This window comes from Haemaphysalis longicornis, unplaced genomic scaffold (assembly GCF_048455015.1).
Source record: "Haemaphysalis longicornis isolate Haplotype H1 unplaced genomic scaffold, Haemaphysalis longicornis Haplotype H1 scaffold_1, whole genome shotgun sequence".
In the NCBI taxonomy this organism is placed as follows: domain Eukaryota; kingdom Metazoa; phylum Arthropoda; class Arachnida; order Ixodida; family Ixodidae; genus Haemaphysalis; species Haemaphysalis longicornis.
The window spans coordinates 11452840-11465234 of record NW_027526203.1 but is presented as its reverse complement, the minus strand read 5'-3'; positions in this window follow the sequence as shown (position 1 = coordinate 11465234).

The following is a 12395-nucleotide window of genomic DNA, read 5'->3' as shown; positions in this document are numbered from 1 at the left end:
CAGGAGCCCTCCACTACGGCGCGCCTCATCGCCTGCGTTGCGTCGGCGCGTTAAACCCCCATAATCAATCAATCAATCAATCAATCAATCAATCAATCAATCAATCAATCAATCAATCAATCAATCAATCAATCAATCAATCAATTATTTTAGGTGCAAAGCATCTCTTGCTCGGGGCTATGTCCGGCGTCCGTCCATTGTCCGCACTTCTCCCCCTACACTATATAAAAAAAGAACTAGTTAGCGGCGCCCGCTTTCGATCCCACGACTCACTGGCCGCAACGGGAGGTACGCGGCGCTCTTCCCACTGCGCTACAAAACCGAGACAGGAGCAAGTGCTACGAACGCGCCTTATGTCCTTGACTCCTTCAAGCACGTCAAGAAGCTACTGGTACAACGAAGGCACGCGAAGCTGAACGTCAATAGAAACGACGAACTGAAAACTTCTGAGGAGGATGTTAGCGTCTCTTGCTCGGGGGGATGCCCCGCGTCCGTGCCCCGTCCGCAGCGCCTCTGATGATGATTGTGGCAGGATGCCTCTAGGGACTGGCCAACCAAAGAATCCATCACGAGATAGCTTCGCTGTCAACCACCATCGTCATCTTCCCGTAGGGGAACCGCTGAAGACGAAGAAGGAGAAAAAGACAAAGCTGCGAAGAGGAAGGCGTGTACGTTGCTCTCGCCCCGTCCGCAGCGCTTCTGATTATGATTTTGCTAGGATGCCCCTAGGGATTGGCCAACCAAAGAATCCATCACGAGATAGCTTCGCGTTCAACAACCGTCGTCATCTTCCCGTATGGGAACCGCTGAAGACGAAGAAAGAGAAGACAAAGCTGCGAAGACGAGGGCGTGTACGTTGCTCGCAGCCGGTGCACCAACGCCAACAACCTTTACCTCACCAACGCTGACGGAGACTACCGATTCTGCCACAGAGACGACAACATCGACAAGAACATGATGGCCGAGTTTCGGCGCCTCGAGCACCATCGCCTACTCACCGTAACACAACAGTACTTGCGTGCCTTTGCCACCGGAGTGGACCCGGACGTGGAATTCCCTCTGGCGCTACTAAACCAGACCACTCAACATAACGGCAACACGCCAGCTGCGCGATAAGCGCGCATGCGCGTATCCTCTTTCATCTCCTCCTCTCCACTCTATCTGCTCTATATAATAAACCCGGTCCGCGCGCCGCTTCCTCAGTTGCTGCTTCGGTTGAGACACGCTGCACCGTCCGATGAGCTGAATGGACGCCAATAATTCTGCTTTGCATCACCACATAGTTCCCTTTTTGGTGTTTACTACTTTTATATTAGTGTTTTTTTTGCCTTATGATAAATAGGTAAAATAGTATGGGCTAAAAACCCCAGACGTGCTGGGGTTCAACAAGGGGGAGGGGGGGGGATGAAAACGAACCAACCTGTAGTATGGTGACTAATTTTGTTACTAACTTTTTTCTCGTCAGTTCTAACCAAGGCATCGAGAGCAGTAGGACAAGGCTTGGTAACCTCTCAGTAACTGAACTCAGTGCCTATTAAGAATTAGGAATACCGAAATCGGGAGAGATTTTGCTAGTGTTCCAGTTAGGTTTTTGACATTGGACTCACAAGTACCAAGAAGGGCCTTACTTGTGCAGAACATACGCGGCGAAATAATTAGATTGGACTAAATACAAAAAGCGGTGTATACAAAAAGTACGAAGAATATCGAGACATTCTAGTCCATACGCCACAATGCCGTGATATGCTCCGGATTAAAAGGTAAAATTGAGATACAAGGGGATTCGTTATGGCAGTACAACCTGCGCAGTGAACAGAACAACATTTGTGGAGACAAATTTCGCGCATTACAAAAACAGAATGCACGAGGGAAATAAAAGACAACTACAAAGACTAGATATTCTGTTAAATAGACTTGCTGAGGAAATATTTCAAAATTACATAGCGAAGAGGAAACTAAAAAACGTAAGGCAAGTTTGTTACTCGAAAATGCCAGGAAAAACAATTTCGATAAAACGGCTTCGATAAAACGTCCGTCTATAAAAGGGCATTTGATAAAACGGCGTTCAATATAACGGCGTTCGATAAACTGTCCGGATCCCGTTTTCTACTACTACTACCTCCCTGCAGCGGAAGTTTTGTTACCAGCACTAGCTCTGATTTGAGCGAATACACATATATATACATACATATATATATACGTATATATATATATATATATATATATATATATATATATATATATATATATATATATATATATATATATATATATCTAGACACATACATACATACATAGAAAGGTCACTTAAAGGAGCCATGAAGAGAAAACAAAAGTTTGTTTTATTCGAAAGATTAGGTGTTTCATAGTACCCCAAGCGCTTTCCCGGAAGCAAATGATGCTTTATTCACTGATAAATAAGGCAATTTAAGCCAAAATTTTAAATCTCCCGCTAAAATTGAACATTCCGTGACGTGTACAATGGCGTCATAGAGCCGGTCCATGAAACAGATACTTAGTATGTCGACTCCATATAGCACCCACACGCGGGAGTCGATCGAGACGGCGGCCATTTTAAAAATACTAGTAAAACCTAGTGCACCCGCAGCCCTAGTCATGGAATCGCCTGATCCGGAGAACAAAACTCTCGCCGAGGAGCTCGGGCTTGCATTTAACAACCTCACACCACAAAAACGCTCAATGCTTCTAAGTGCACGAGCGGCAAGAGTTGTGGGATACGCGGTGGACGGGAAAGCGACCATTCCGCGATAGCCACAACAGACGAACGCCCAGCCGTCGGCACCGCTGCCTCGTCAGCCCCGTCGCGACGGACGAATATAGACTGGTACGTATGTGCCGTATTTTGATTACGGTTAATAATAGTTCAATTTCAGTAGCAGTATCACTTATGCCAGTTGGCCGGTGTCGTGTATGGAAAGCCGTTCGCGCGAGCTCTCTGCTTCGACCAGAAAGATACGAGCGTCAATGCGCGGTGTTTACGGCATTTTTTTCCCCAAGGTCAGAGCGATTTGACGAAGTCGGCAACGAGCGCCAGCATGTTCCAGGAGTGAGCTAACGTAAGGGTCCCTGCCGTAACTGAACAAACTGAAGTTTTCAGTGGTTGTAAACTGGAAACGAGCTCGTAACGACAGCAGCAAACCAACACCATTCGAAACTTACGCGACGACTGGCACTATCTCGTCGCTTCTTGCTGTTCCTTACTCCCCTCGTTTCTATTTTTACCTTTGCTGGTTGGCGATATGACGGCCAACCTCCTGTGAAGGGATTACGATATGAAGCAAGGTCGCGGCTGTGCGTGCTGGAACGGTTCGTTGGCCCCGAAGAGCCTCGAACCCGAAAATTCGTCTGCGCGACGGCGAGATGTCGAGCTCGGCCGGCGCGCTAGTTTCGTACGCATTGGCGCACACGCTTGCGAGTTCGTTCGGACCTTCAACCGTTTACTCCACCGTTCTTTGTCATAAAAAGAATGTGCAGTGTGTTTCACGGGCATTTAGCTCGCTATGCAAGCTGTAAGCCCTGCCTAACATGCGTTTGCTTTTGCCGGCCTCCGCCAATCGCAGAGCTTAGCCCATGTGACGGCATAGGTTCTGTTGCGGGAAATGAGCTGGTGGGTCGCATGACCATTCCCGTTTTTCCTAATTATGTAGCTTATTTGAGCGAAGTTTGCGTTATAAGTGGTGTCGTTATGGTTCTAACGAGGCAATCTTTCGAATGAACCAAACTTGTGTTTTCTCTTCATGGCTCCTTTAACAAGCAACGATGATTTTGTTTACTCGTTCTCAATTTTTTTGAAATTTTGCATTTTTATTTTTAGGTAATCGGGTGACGGCGCTGTATTGAGTAGACCTTTACTATTTCTTTATTTTTGGTGTTTACTATTTTCATCTTACAGTCTTGTTATGCTTTATGATAAAAGGTAAAAGAGTACGGGCTAAAAATCCCAGACATGCTGGGGTGCAACGAGGGGGGAGACAGATGAAAACGAACCAGCCTGTTGTAGGGTGACTAATTTGTAACTAAATTGTTTATAGTTGTTCTGAACAAGGCATCGAGAACAGTAGGACAACGCTTGGTAACCTGTTAGCAACTGAACTCAGTGTCCATTAAGAATTACGAACGCAGAAATCGGGGTAGACTTTTGCTAGCGTTCTAGTTAGGTTTTTGAGATTTGACCCACAAGCGCCAAGTAGTGCCTTTCTGATGTAGAACATATGCGGTGAAATAATTAGATTGGGTGTCTACACAAAAGCGGTTTATTCAAAAAAGTAGGAAGCATATCGAGGCATTCTACTCTTTACGCCACTATGCCGTGATATGCTTCGGATCAGAGGGGGAACTAGAGACACAAAGAGAATCGTTGTGGCAGTACCACCTGCGCAATGAACAGAATAAAAGAAATTCTGGAGACAAATTTCGCGAATCACAGAAAAGCACGCAGGAAATAAAAGACAACTAGTACAAAGACTGCAAATTCTGTTAAATAGGCTCGCTGTGGAGACAAGATTGGCAAATTACATAGCGAGGAGGGAACTAAAACGTACTGCAAATTTTGTTACACGAAATTTCCGGGAAAAGACTTTCGAGAAAACGGCTTCGATAAAATATCCGTCGATAAAACGGCGTTCGATAAAACGGCGTTCGATAAACTGTCCGGACCCCACTTCGGTCGTTCAACGCGCATTAAATATTGTTCGGGAATTTGGGATTTCCTGGCTAACTGCTGTTCCCTCACCCGTTGTCCTTCTATTATGTATCGAATGCTGCCCGAATGGTAGACCCAGATTCCTCGCAAAAAAGAAGAAAATTGATTGATTGATTGTGGGGGGCTCCGAGACAGTTCATCGAACACTGTTTTATCGAACGCATGCCCGTTTCATCGAAGCCGTTACGTCGAACGCTGTTTTATCGAATTGGCGAGTCCTGTTTCATCGAAACGCACGCTCCTGCCATTGGTTCATGAAAATTTTTGACATTTTTTTGGCCATTAGCGGCTACTTTGAGACCATATGACGGCTCTAGAGGGGGGGTGGGAGGAGGAGGGTCGAGAGGGTGCAGCCCCCTGCGAAATTTCTGAGTTTGCGAGGGGAGGAGGGTGTGACAATGGAACTGACTCGGCTTATTGTCTAATTAAGACAACTAAAAATCATTGTTCTTTCGCAAACGACAACCCAACAAACTTGCGGAAATTGGACGTCTTCTGTCGACCCGGTCAGTTATGTAACAATGAATGCAGATATTTTTTTGTTGATTGTTTGCCGTTTTTTGGCGTTTTGTTCCTTTTTACTTTTTTTTCCCGGGTTCCGAAACGAAATTCTGCGTACGCCTTTGCTCGCCTACCTTCCACAGTTCAAAGACTTTTGCCAATGGGTCCTCATTAATAAACGTGGTGCCCTGGGAACACGATTTCGCACAGCAAATAAACGAAGAATACACGGAATCATAAAATAGATTGGGATTATTGAAACGAAATGAGTGCTTAACAAATGGGGCAGGATGGGTGAAAAGTTTTCTTTTTCTCGTGTTCTTACAGGTTATGAGCTATCGCTGTTAGGAAATCTTTGACGGGCATTTGTCGACGATTCAAGCATATGATGCTTTCTTCTCGTGGAACGACTGCTCGTTTTTGCTTTGGCGGCTTCTGGCTTCGTAGCAGGGATTCTATTTTGTCTTAAGTAGCTTGATGTTCCTGCTGAAGGCGGCTGAGGAAACGGCTGGAACCGGCGTGCCCACAACTTTGAGGAAGCGGCTGTGCCAGCTCTCCACTCCATTATTTCCCTTGGCTCCCCTGCAGCTGTCAAAGGCTGGGCGGGCCACAACTGTTGAGGCAATCGTGGCGGCTTCCGAATCACAACACCGCCCTGCATGCATTTGACGTGCTTTGCCCACGATGTAATTCTACTCAAACCACGAAAGTAGCTGCGGAGCCGGGTGTTGACCGGAACATGGTTGTGTTCTTTGAAGACTTTCAAATCGTGAGCTCCTCGATCCACGTCATAGTCATACAACGAAGTTTCCACGCTTCCCCTGCATGGTCCGTACCGCCCGCACTGCTAGTAAAAGTTCTGCAGAACTCTCTTCTCGCACACGTAGGCGTAGCCATCCAAGCACAGCTTCGGTTTTCCACGGATTGTCGTAGTGAACCCCATTGCGCGTATGCTAACGTTTCGGGGTAACATATCTGCTATATATACCACCAAACACGTGCAAAGTTGCCAATCACACGATATCAGCGAAACGCCCTCTCGCAGCAACAAAAAAATTGGCCGCGTAGTCTGCTCCTTTCGTTGCAAATGTCGTCAAAAGACGATAGTCTTTGTCGACATTTGCTTTCCCGTTCACCTCTCATGCTGTTCCTGTACCATCGCGCTCATCCCAAGGTAAACACACTAAAGGTTTGCGGAAGGCAATTTGAATTTACCGCGTTCCACTGCTACAGGCCGGGCCCCTCGATGCCAGCGCTGCAGTACGGCGGAGACGCGCGTGAATAGAGGCGGCCGACTACAAGGTTTATAGAACGGCGTGGCCGTGCTCCACGTGCGTTCCAAGCAGAACGTGGAACCTAGCTAGTGGAACCTTTAGTTGCTGTTGCCGCGTGATTTTTCATATGCCGCCAGGAGGCGGCGGTTTTCTGCAGTAGATGTAGAATATCATTTGTTATCGAAAAACCAAGCATCCATGAATTTTTTAATAAAGGAACACTGTAAATGACCCTTGTGTACTAATTTCCTGTCTTATATTTGCGTAATGTCTTGTTCTTGTTCAACAAAGTTCACAAGTATGAACATATAAACCGGGCTTAGACGTTTACATTTGGCTGTGAGTATATAACACTATTGCGCAATATCAATTTTACTTTGGCCGGGTGGCTGAATCGAGTTACCGACAGACAGACGGACAGACAGACAGACAGACAGACATACAGACAGACCAAAATTTCTGGGTTTAAGTAACCCAAGAAAGACTATCGTCTTTAATACAATTTCTCGTGACAAGCATGGGCACATCGGGACAACGGGAATTTGGGAGCACGGTGCAGGAGTCTTGTAGAGTCTTATGATATCTGTTAAGCGTTATCGTGCCGCTGGCAGCAAGCTTACGCAATCGCTTCCACTGTGATATTATGAAACGGCGTTCTATGAAACGTCTTCGATAAAACGGCGTTCGATGAGACACTATTCGATGAAACAGCGTCCGATGAGACCCTATTCGATGAAACGGCGTCTGATGAAACGGCTTCTACGAAACCGCGTTCGATGAAGTGTCCGGAACCAATTGTCGGGTTTAACGCGCCGACGCAACACATGCAATGAGGCGCGCCGTAGTGAAGGGCTCCGGATAAATTTTGAGCGCCTAAGGATCTTTAACGTGCAGCGTAATCTCGAACACACGAGCGTTTTCGCTTTTCGCCTCCATCAGAAAAGCGTCCGCCGCGGCCGGGAAAAAGAAATGAAGGGAACACAAGCGGAAATTTATCAAAGCGTTCACTAGAAATGGCAGTGGCCAAATTACCCAAGTGGAGAATGAATTTACCTAGTTACCAACAGACGGCCGGGTGTATTACGAATCGGCGTAAGAGGCGGCGCTGCCGAATGGGCGCGCGTGCGTATGCGCACACAATCAAAAACGCGAGGAGGAAGTACTTCCTTAGGAAGGAACAACGACAGGAAACGGAAGTGAGGGAGTGGCAGCGAGCCAATAACAACGCCGACGCCCTATGACCAAGGTCTGGCTCAGCGAACGGCGGACAGAGGGAAACGAGCGAACATCGCAGGCCCAGCGCGGTCCTCAAGGCCACTGCGTGACCTCGGCCTCCGCGGCCGGCCGGGCAAAAGCCGGTCAAGGCCTCTCGGTCAAGGCCTCACCTTGAGCCACTGGCCTCGCCGCCGCCGCCGCCGCCAAGAAAGGGCTGCTAAAAAAGGCCAGCGCCGACCTTGGCCTTCTTGGCCCCCCGACGAAAGCGAACGCGGAACGAGCGACTCCATCTCCCCGCCGCTGGCGCTATGGCAGCCTCCCGCCCTCCCCCAAAGTAGTTCAATGCCAGCCGCGAGCGTAGACCCAGGAAGCCCGGCTCGCCGAGCGAAAATGTTGCGCCGTCTTCTGCTTTCTTTCCGTGGCCCGGTGCATTCCCCTCGGTCGTTACTCCCCGCTCGTACGGCGGGCGGAGACTTCTTCCGGGCGCCTATACTGGGTGCCATCGTTTGCATGGAGCTGCGGTGCGCGCCAGCAGAGAGAAAGGGCCCTAAGTAAACTGTGCCACCCTATAGGAGCTATCGCTGTCAGTTCTTCTAGGCTGTCGCTGATACAACTCGATCGAGACTTTTTACGCCGGAAGGAGGGATCGATCGCAATGACGACTTGCACTCTCGTGACGGTGCACTCTCTTTAAGCGCTAGGGAAACAATGCGTTGGGAAACCAATTTAAAGCTTTGCCGTGGGTGACTAAACTTTCTGTAGAAAAAAATAACCGTACCCGCCACGCGACCACTACAACCCAACTGCGTGCATTACATATTGAAGTGGCCACGCGTAGAGGTATATCGTCCCCCTGCCGACCTTCGCTACACGGAATCGGCAAGCGGCCGCTCCACGCCGCGCAACATATGCCGACCTGCGCGCTCGGGTGTCAATGATCCGAGGAGGAAGTTGGCCTCCTACCCTCTCCCGCCACCTGGCGTGGACGGCGCCGAAATCCCGGCCCGCTCCCTGAGAAGTCGGCCGGCCGGGCGAGCACATTTCGCTTGAGGGGGGATTCGCCGATGGCCTTCTCACTCCCCCCCTTCTTGGAGCAGCGCAGAAGACGGCGAGGAGGTATCACTACCGGCTTCTGGCAGCTCCTGAAAAGGAAAGCGGTCGCCAAAGAAGAACAGGATAAGAGGGGGCAGGTTAAGAATAAGCGTCGGGGTACACGCTAGGGCGATGCCACTTCACGGGTTGAGAGAGGGGGGTCTTTGCCCCCCGACGTGGCGTCCCCCAGGGTGTTTACGGATGGGCCGCACGACAGGCAGCCCCCCGATCTCCTTCTGCAGAATGGAACAGTCCGCCCGGCTGGCCTGCTGCGTCTGGGTAAAGGTGGGCTTGACTGTTCGTGAATGTGGCTCTTTGAAGTTGCGGCTGAGAGAACCTTCCGAGTGAGCCGCTGTCGGGGGAATAATCTGGGCCATTCATGACTAACATGCGAGACGGGCGCTCGACCATATTTGATGCAGATAAAAAAAACATGGCTGCTCAAGCAACCGGCGTGATATTCTGTAAATAAAAAAAGAAAAAAGAAACCCTCCCAGCAGCCACGCGTGTTTAATTACGGAAACATCTTCGAACTGGGTACCATTTAACATTTTATGCAACAGATGATCTTGTTCCACCAGATTCTCTTTTATGCAATACTCAGCGCCGTAGCTTTATTTATTTATTTATTTATTTATTTATTTATTTATTTATTTATTTATATACTAATTTATTTATTTATTTATCATGGTACTCACAGCGCCAGATTGGCATTACAGTGGGTGGGGCGGGGGGGAGAAGTACATATATATCATAGACAAAGAAAGCAGTTAATACTGAACCCATGAAAATAACAATTACAGTTCAGAACAAATCGCTGACACAAACCAAGAGCAAGAACCGTTAATGTGTGCGTAACAACGACCTCAACAAAGAAGATAACCAAGACATAATCGTACATGTGCGAAGCAAAACATGGTTCTGGTGGCGCAAGAAGGAATGCTCTGAAAGGAAATGAAAACCCAAATGCGAAAATCCAAATCACACGGCTGAAGCAGATGCATCACTTGAAGACAACGATACGACATCACTAGGCAACGTGTTCCACTCACTGACCGTCTTAGGGAAAAAAGACATCTTAAAAAGTTCTGTTCTACATCTATATTCTTTAATCTTAAGTGGGTGATTGCGCCTTGCGGAAGTGTACTCTGGTGCCTTTATATAGCTATCACGATTGAGGCCGCTTCTATTGTGATATACATATACTGTGCAAAAATTTTAATCTGAATGTCTTTTTACGATTTTGAAGGGTATTCCAGCCTAAGTTTTCTTTTGTTTGAGATGCGCTAAAATACGGAGTATAATTTTGAACCGTGAAACGTGCTGCTAAGCTTTGTAACCTTTTTAGTTTCAGTATGTCGGTCACAGTCCAGGGGTCCCAGATGGTACAAGCATATACCAGTATTGGACTTATGTTAGTATTGTAAAGTAAATTTCTTGTTTCTAAATTAAAGCACTTCGCATTTCTACGCAACATACCAAGAACTCTACACGCCTGAGCAATTATATTGCCGCGAACCATGTATGGGTTTGTTTATTTATTGTTTGTTTTGTGCCGGGCCACGCCCGGCTGCGTTATCTGCGTTCCAAACGAAGCGCGCCTTACATTCTTTACTTTTATGCCGCACGGGCTATCACAATCATGTAAGCAGACTGTTTCGCCCTAACGTCACTAGCCCAGAATAATCTTCTGTGATCTACAATGTTCTGGATGTGAATCGATGTTTCCAGAAACACTTGCGCCGAAAGATAAAAGGCTGCAGAGCATTCATTCGGCGACCTTCGCCTGTGCTAGTCACTTTGTTGACCGCTGCTTCGCCGCTTCCGTATTCTTTTGAGTTGTTAGGGGAGCACAAGTTCACTCCAATAAACTTGTTTCTCCTTCAAGACAACTACATCGTCCTTGGCTTCGTGATATCTGGTGTAGGTGCGGGATACTACGACTTTATGCTCTCTACGACATCTGGAAGCCGCCAAGCCAGTCCAACCAGAGAAAGTTGCCGACTGCAAGGATTGCTACCCGAGTTCGGTCTTCTGCCAGAAGGGCCCAAGAGAAGGAACGCTGCAACCAACACCATGGTGCAAGAAACAACATCGCCAATCATCCTGCAGCAGCCCCGAGAACCTCCATCGTTCCGGGGAGCCCTCGCTGAAGACCATGATTCAAGACATACCCCGACCCCGACGACCCAATCTAACCCTGACGTGACTCCCGACCACGACGACAACAAACTGGCCTGACGTGTACCCGACATGACCGAACCTGCCGATGAGAATACAACGAAGACCACGACGCACAGTGCCCGACCGTCAACACGCAGAAGCCGAGATACGACGCCCCGACGCACCCGGAACTCGAACAAGGCAGCGTCCGTCATTCAGCTGTCCATCGACGGCTTTGAAGTAGTCGCCCTCATATAGACACGGGCGCCGACTACTCGGTCATGAGTGGACTTTTGCGTCTAAGCTGAAGAAAGTTATGACCAGATGGGACGGTCCGCACATTCGCACAGCAGGAGGCCACCTCGTGACGCCGAGTGGAACGTGCACATCGCGCGTCACCATAGACGGCCCAACGTACCCTGTGACGTTCGTCATTTTGCCTAGCTGCTCCCGCGACGTAATTCTTGGAATGGACTTTTCAATGCAGAGCATTTCAGTAACTCACGATGTCACCCGCGTTGGCGTCCGTAGTCCGCATCGCTCCCCCTACACTATATAAAAAAATAATACTTACCGGCGCCAGGTTTCGAACCAACGACTCTGCGGGTGGAACGCAAGGTACATGGTACTCTACCCACTGCACCACAAAGCCGACACAGAATGGAAGGTTACGAACACGCCTTATATCCTTGACTCATTCAACCGTCGGCCACAGGTGCGCCCTCTCCCCCGCGTCTTCCTCGCCTTCTCTCCGCTCGCAACGCCCTCTCTCGCCGCGTTCGGTTCGGGCGCACAACAGGTGGGGACGTGCGCAACACCCTCTCTCGCCGCGTTTGGTTCGCGCTGATCAACAGTCGGTTCGCGCGCAAGAACAGGTGGGGGCGCTCGCATCGCGCTCTCTCGCCGCGGTCGGTTCGCCGTTCGCGCGTGCTCCGGTCGCTAACATCTGTGGCGTGATCGTGACGTCAACATCACGCGTTCGTGTGGTGGCGCGATTTTGGCGCTATACCACTCTCTCGCGAGGGGCATTGGATTGGATTCGATTGGATTGGCTTGGATTGGATTGGCTTGAATTGGATTGGATTGGATTTGGATTGGATTTGGATTGGATTAAAGTGGATTGTGTTGGATTGTGTTGCGTCATAGCCGCGGCAGGGGGTCCACGGCACGTTTCACGTTTCACCAGCGACTTCATCGACAATGTCTACGCTAGAAGACAACAGTTACAACAACAACCAATACGTAATCCATACGACTTGCAGGCGCGCCCCCCGCGGAAATGCTCTGCATTTGATCGTGCCCCTCGCGAGGGGGATGTTGTAGCATCGGGTCGATGCACTCTTAGAGGGGGGGTAATGCCGCGAACCATGTATGTTTGTTACCTTGGCTGCTTGATGGTCCAGTGTTCTTTGCGTATATCACTGTTA